The sequence below is a fragment of the Pygoscelis adeliae genome, unplaced genomic scaffold (assembly GCF_000699105.1).
Source record: "Pygoscelis adeliae isolate BGI_AS28 unplaced genomic scaffold, ASM69910v1 Scaffold171, whole genome shotgun sequence".
In the NCBI taxonomy this organism is placed as follows: Eukaryota; Metazoa; Chordata; class Aves; order Sphenisciformes; family Spheniscidae; genus Pygoscelis; species Pygoscelis adeliae.
In genome coordinates, this window is record NW_008824186.1 from 9301376 (window position 1) to 9308422 (window position 7047).

The 7047-nt window shown below is 43.4% G+C and overlaps 1 long non-coding RNA gene across 1 annotated transcript; it reads right to left on the reverse strand.

The window, feature by feature from the left end:
* Positions 1-1046: 1046 nt before the first annotated feature.
* On the reverse strand, positions 1047-4471 carry LOC103925786. The gene is made up of 3 exons (XR_664046.1): positions 4082-4471; positions 1939-2177; positions 1047-1290 (listed from the first exon to the last, which is right to left on the reverse strand). It is a non-coding gene; the product is annotated as an uncharacterized LOC103925786 (long non-coding RNA).
* Positions 4472-7047: the final 2576 nt, after the last annotated feature.

Below are 7047 nucleotides of genomic sequence, written 5' to 3' on the forward strand. Positions count from 1 at the left end.
GAGAACCCTCTTACAAGTTGTCTAAAACTCTCTTTTCTGCCCGACACCTAATTACCAAAATCCATTAATGGCTTATCAGGAGATATGGCTGAACAGCTTCACGGTACTTCTGTAACAGGCAACCTGATCCCAAATAAATCAAGGGCTTTAGATTTGATTGTAATACAACCGAAGAGACATACCCTTTAGTTTATGATAAAGGGCCATGGTTCCAAAAGCAGTCTCCAGTTCCAACAGCTATCTCGTTGCTCGCTCAAAACACCCAATACTAGTTATACTCTAGTTATTGGGCAATGACTTTGCACGCCTCGTTACTTTGCTCAGCCCTGAAACTGGATCCTCTCTATGAAATCCCCGTAGAGTCCCACAAAATCAGCAAGGTTCTTTGTGCACGGAGACAACTCCAGGACTGTGGCCAGCCACTTCAAAAAAGAAATGTATTCCACCACCACCCCCCGCCCACTTTGGAGAATAAGATGAGAATGTTTCTTTGCTTACAGGCGGGAAATTCATAGGCAGGACTGCAACTTAAGCTAGCTAGTAATACTTAAGGTTTGTAAAGGGCCTGTTCTGGTGTTCTTGCCCACCCCTAAGCTGGCAATACCTGAATATCACTGTGAATGGTTAGGATGAAAAGCTACTGTCTCCGGGGTGTCTGAAACTCGAACAGACTGAGCAAATTTCATAGTTGATTTCTAATAGCACAAACAATAACGTCCTTCTGGATGCTGTAATCTCCCAGACAGGTAGTAACGAGCTAGCCTGGAATTGTGGCTAACATTGTTACGACTGCCTTCATATGTGCATCTCTTTCTGACTCCTTGAATGTATCTCACTCTCTCTGCTCCAGCAAGGATGACCACAAGCACACGGTAGCATCAGCATTGCAATCTTTTAAATATTCAGCTTATTTTTCTGACAGTTCATATTTTTTTACCCTTCCAGTTCTTATTTCCAGAGCAAATATTTTCTCAATACACATGCCTCCTCCTCCTCCTCCTTAGCGCTGTCCCCTCTTCCCTCTCTTACGCTTCTCCTTGGGAAACTGTTTGCTTTTTAACACCTAGAGAAAATGCAGAAAACTGGTAGCTCAGCCTAAGTAAATAGTCCTGCTTTAGCAGCTTGCCTTGACTGCTTGGCACTGACCAGTCTACTGCAAGGCCTGTTTTTCTGCTAAAAACCCAAAGTACTGCCAACACAACAGCCTGGCCTAACAGGAGACAGCAGCTACTACTGATGATGGCTGAAAGAACTTGAAACGTTCGAGGACAGCAACCGTGCTGCAACGATCTGCGGAAGGAAAGACCAGCTCTTAGGCAAATGGGCAATTTTTTTCCCAAGACCTTAGCAGAAGATACGAAAGGGAAGAAAGGGCGGACAGGAGAGATCTTGATATTAACTTTTCCCCAGCTAATTGCTTCTTTCAGACTCTCGAAAAATTCCCTTTTTATGAAAAATGTTCAGTTGCCCAAATCCAGAAATAAAAACCGTGTAATGTTGTAGTCAGAAGTGATTTCCAAGTGTCATGCATTGTCCTTGCTATTGCAAGATAAAAAGGTCTGTTCTGCAAAGAATAGGTCACCAACCCTTTGTAATTAGCAGTGTGTTTTTCTTTTTCGTTGTGCTTAGATGTGCAAATAGTTTGTCTGGTGAAAATGTAAGATGCTGGTTACTTTTTCAGGCAAAGCCTCTCCGGCTCAGTTAGTTTCTTCCCCTCCCTCCAAAAAATCCCAGCCCTCTATCTTGGAATTCAAGCTGTTTCGCACGTGCCTTGATGTTTAAGTTCTCCATCCTTTAACTGGAGCAGGTCAAACAGATCCCTGACAAAGAGCCCTGGAAGTCTGGAGCAGTCTGCTTTGTTAGAATTTTAAGTAGCGCCAAAGTGAAATTAGGTTTACAGGAGATGTTCCAGCAGTTTCAGTAAAACTGCAAACTTACGTGGATATAGAGTTCACATGACCTTGCTTGGCTTTGTCTCCAACGTGGGCAAAATGCAGCAATCAATCACAGATGAGCGTCCCTTTGCAGGTTACAATTAGCCGTCAAAATAGTTCCAACACAGAAATTGAAGTACAGGTTTGCCCGGCTTTCTGAGGACCGTAACTAACTAGTTCCTCTGAAAATAATGAGGTGAAACCTTGTACACTTTCTCTCTTGATAAAGGTCATTCAGTTGCACTGTAATGAGACACAAACACACACAAAAAAAAAATCTGTAAAACATGCTGGGAGCCTGCCAGGGTTTATTTAACCCAGCTAAACCACATCATTGGCTACATGAGCCCTTGGCAACGGAGAGAGGCCACAAGTTGGAAACAGAGAGTTCGTTTCAGGGCAGATAATAAAACAATAGGCAGGAAAGGACTGGCTTTGCTTCTCTTCAGTCACTTGTTAGCAGGGACTGGAGTAGAAGCTGGAGGACCAGGACGGTCAAAGACAGTTGGCAGAGAAAGGCATTAACTGAAGCAAGTGCAGTGAAGGCAAGAGAAGCCTCCGCGCAGGAGAGAGATGGGCATGTGTTTTGGGAGGAGAAGTACAGAGATGGGAGAAATGTGGGAAGGGAACCGGCTGGGGAGGGATGCATGACAGAGTGGGAGAAAAAATACCAAGGGGGTGGAGAGAGAAGAAAAAGCAACTGAAAATCAGGTGCCCCATGTTCTCCCATTCACCGCTAGTATCTGCCCGGACAACAGCTTGTGCTGGAGACACGAGGCCAGAAAGGGCAGAGCACAGGCTGGAAGGCGATGGCAGAGGCTGGCAACATCACTAGGCATCTAGTCGTGAGCTGGATCTTGCATTGAGCTCACCCTCCCCCAGTTCTGAGAGCAGGGACAGTACAGGGGTAACACACACAGTGCCCTTCAATACTGCATTTCAGTCCCCTGCAAAGCACGTGCTTCTCCTGCACTCTGGCTAAAGTAGGTTAAAGCTGTAGCCTAGACCTTCAGCAACAAAAATTAACTCCACTGAAGGCCGTGGGTCTGTGCCAGCTTTGTGAACTAACATGAAATCTAGCCCCGTGTTTCCAGGCAGAGGCACAATGGAAATTAGGGGATTTGCATTGAGATTTTTCCTTTAAGCGTGGATTTGAGGAGTCTAAGATCCCAACTGCTTGCTGAAATAGGGCTTGGGAGGCTCAGAGCACCAGCAGAGCCTCATCAGGACATATGTCCAGGTACCATCGCTCCTGGCTACAGGGGCTGATCACGCTGGCTGGATTTTAGGTCTTCATTAGGGCAAAGACATCCTTTTCTTTCTGTAACAAGCTGCCATGTCCTAGCCATGGCCTCTTCCAGTAGATGCTTTCCCAAGAAAGCCTTCCTAAGAGAGCCCTAACGTTTCAAATGTTTTCTAGGAGTTGTTAAAACATCAAGATCACATTCCTTATAGGGCAGCTCCTGGTTATTTCATTCTTAAAAAAAAAATATTTCAGTAACTCAAAAAGAACAATTTTTTTCTTGTGTATTCTACTGCTCAATAAAATCATACCTATTTGTTGACCATTAAAATGCTTTATGTGTTTTTTCCAGTCACATCCAGAGTCACTGCAGTGCTCAAGGAATCTTTCCTCTCGGAGCACCTCCTGAAATACAAACCCACTAGCTGGTAGCATGGAGAGCCAACTAAGCTAGCTAGGACATTTTAGGGCGTGAATGTCACCATCCAGGTCTGGCTCTGAGATCAAGAGCATACGTTCAAACTCAGAATTCTTAAAGGGTCAGGGTAGGATTTGGCATAAAGGCTGATTCAAGTCTGAATTTCAGCTTTAGCCTTGTAATTGCTGTTCTTATCAGTTCAAAATCAGATCCCAGACCAAGAACTGTAAGAACACTGTGGAAGCAAGCTCTAGAAAAGGATTTGGGATCAGACTTGCTGATTATGGCTTCCCTGTTTTTTCCTAACTATGTTTTTTGTATAGAGGAGCTGTTAGCTAGTGATTGTGGAAAGCCCTTTTTCCACTTCACAGGGTGAAATTACTGAAATTACTTTTATAGCATTGACTTTTATAGCATTGACTTCTGTAGCATGGAAGCATTTCTTTATCAGCCTTCCCACAGCCCAGGAACAATGGCACTGCTTACCTTCATCTTGGGAACAAGCACCAAAGAAAAGGAGATCTTCCTGTAAAAAGGCTCGCCCGGCCATTCAGGCTCAGTCTCCAGGCCATTCGGGGAGGCAGCTGAGAACCAAACTGACGTGAAAACTTCCATAGAAGCTTCTAACAATTTGTCTAGAATTCATTTTTCTGCCATTCATGGCTCATCCAGAGGTATGGTAAGCAGCTTGCAGCAGCTTTTCTAACCGACAACTTGATCCAGTGCTTCAGCGGGCTTTAGGTCAGCCCAGAGGCTTCAACAGAACCGTGAGACTGTTAGTTCTTGCAAATAAACCCGTTTGAACCGTATCACCAGGTAGAGGAGCACACAACAACGGACAGCGGCTGTGAGTAGGAAGTGCATAGGCTGTCCTAGGTCAGGCGACAAAACGATAGTTGGGGAAGGCCAGTCCATGGTTATCTGTAACCTTAGATCGATATGTATCGATCTGTATATGTATGACACATTATTGTATATGTATGACACATTAATTGCTTCATAGGTAAACTCATTCTGCACAGAAAGCCCCCTCTGAGAAGTCATAGAACTCAAAACAGAAAATGACCCTCCCTTGCCCCATTATTAGGACTTTTATGCGATCCTAGAATAAACACATTCCCCTAATACAAACAGAGGAAGTTCTTACACAAAAATAAGCTGTTCCAAATTGATATATCACCTGGCTTTCTTCCCTAGGAGTACAACTGTTCCCAGAACCTCTGAGCGTCCCAACGCAACATGGCTTGAAGGGGAGCAAGGACCCGATAGTTCTGAGTTCACATTCTGGATTAAGATGCCTACACTCCAGCCACACCTCAGACACGCTAAAACACTCTCTGCTTTTACACAGGGCTTGTACCTCTGCTGGGAATCCACAGGCATTCGTTGAAAGGTGGCAAGCTAGCCAGTTTCCCAAGTTTTATTTTCCACATAAGCTTAGGCTCAGCTTATCCAAAGTTCAGCTTATCCTTCAGCTGGGAGCTTGGGAAACATACTGCCCCAGCGAACCCAGCAGTACAAGTGGTTGGGTTGTCTTTTTTTTTTTTTTTTTAATTTATCTGGCTTTAAGTGTCAGTAAGTTGTGACAGACTAAACTTTCCATGGGCTAGTTGAAATTAAGCCTTTTCAATTCCCTCCGTCCCTTGAAATCAGCACATGGATGGTAAGGAATCTAAGGCATGAAATCAACATAAAATGCTCCTAATATTCTTACGTTAAATACTCATGTGCCAGGCATTGAGCTCATCAGTTCCAACTCTATTTTAAGCTACTTAATGGCCTAAAAAATAGAGATTTATGATTGGCAAGATCTATAAAGAAGCCTTCAACCAGGAGCAATATTGCTTAAAAAAAAAAAAATAAAAAATCTGTTTTACTTACTCTGTAATGGCCCAATTCCAGATGTCTCGGGAAACTGTACGTTTCACAACATACCCAGTACGCGGCATCAACATGGTAAGAAATGTGTCCCTGGTGCTCATACATACAGTTTTTACCCAGACAGCGCAAGAAGGTATGTTGTCACGTAGTTCCCTCCTTGCAACAGGTTTTTAAAATTCTGTTCAGAAAAGTCAACGACAAGTTCAGCCTCTGAAGAAACTCCATTTTTAGTTCAGCATTTGTGCTGGGGTTATATCATCATATATTTTACTGGGCAGCTTGAAAAATCTCTCTGAACTCCTCAAATATAATATAGAAACATTTCCATAGTGCATCCTACTTACACTGTCCCTCTCTCCTGGCTGTTTTGCGGTTTCTACAGAATAGGGTATAGGTGACCTTGCTAGCTTCTTGTAAAGCAAATATTGCATTCACATTTCCAGAGAATCATCATTTGTTTGAAAACCGTTATAAATAGTATTAAGGGAATAATACAGAATTCAAAAGCAAGCCGGGAGGTGAATCACTCCCCCTAACGATGGCAACCCTAACACTGTCCTGGGACAGATCGATTTAACGCAACATGATTTTGCTTTGCACGGCACGGTGCACACCACTGCCAGCGTCCCAGCAATTTCGCCATTCCAGCATACTAAGGTCTGAATCAAGATGTCATTCCTCTTCTTCAGGAAGACGTTCACATCCTCCGTGACCCCCCCAGACACGTCAGTTGTTTAACAACCTGAAGTCGCTTTCTACCGAAAGTGTGTGCTTTTAGAAGCACCGCGATCCCCAGCCACCGCAGGAATCCAGTGATTCAGTTGGAGGGAGTCACCATCTAAGCCAGGAGCTTAGCCAGGAAGGTCAAGCAAGACACGCGAGGAACATTTTGCAGAATTTGGGCTAGACAGAGAAGACAAGACAAGACAAGACATTACAGAGCCCTTTCAGAAAGGTGGCAAGAAGCCTTTCAAAGAGGATGAAGTTTACGATGCTGCTCAGTCTCTCGCTGATGAATGAGACAGGGAGGAGGAGATAATTACGAAAAGGTCTCATTTGTGTACAGAAGTTATTATTTTCACATTTCCCTTGCTGACAGAATTAGGACAGGTGTGGCCTTTGTTTCCTAAACACTGACCAGAAACAACATGAAAACAATTACTCTAATAAGAGCTACAGGACAAGCTCATTTATTTCCCATTTCAGAGTGAGAAATCTACCGAGTCTGAACATAAACACGTTACTGAGGTTGCAGTGTAGGCAATTTATCTTTTCTACCAAGGAATCTTTCCACAAAGGAATCTTTTCCATGTGGATTATGGCCTGGTCCATGAATTATTTAAATTCACCTTGTTTCTTTGAGCAACAGCAGTGTACTCAAGCTGAGAATCTGAGTCATATAAAAGGTTTAATTTAAAAACAGTCTTCCATAATCCTGAATAAAGACATGTAGCAGACATCATTTCGATGTGGGTTTATAAGAAAATACAGTGATAGTAGTCCAAAAGTTCACAGACCCAGAAGAACAGCTTCAATATATTCACCATATATTTCTCTTTTTGCATTATATT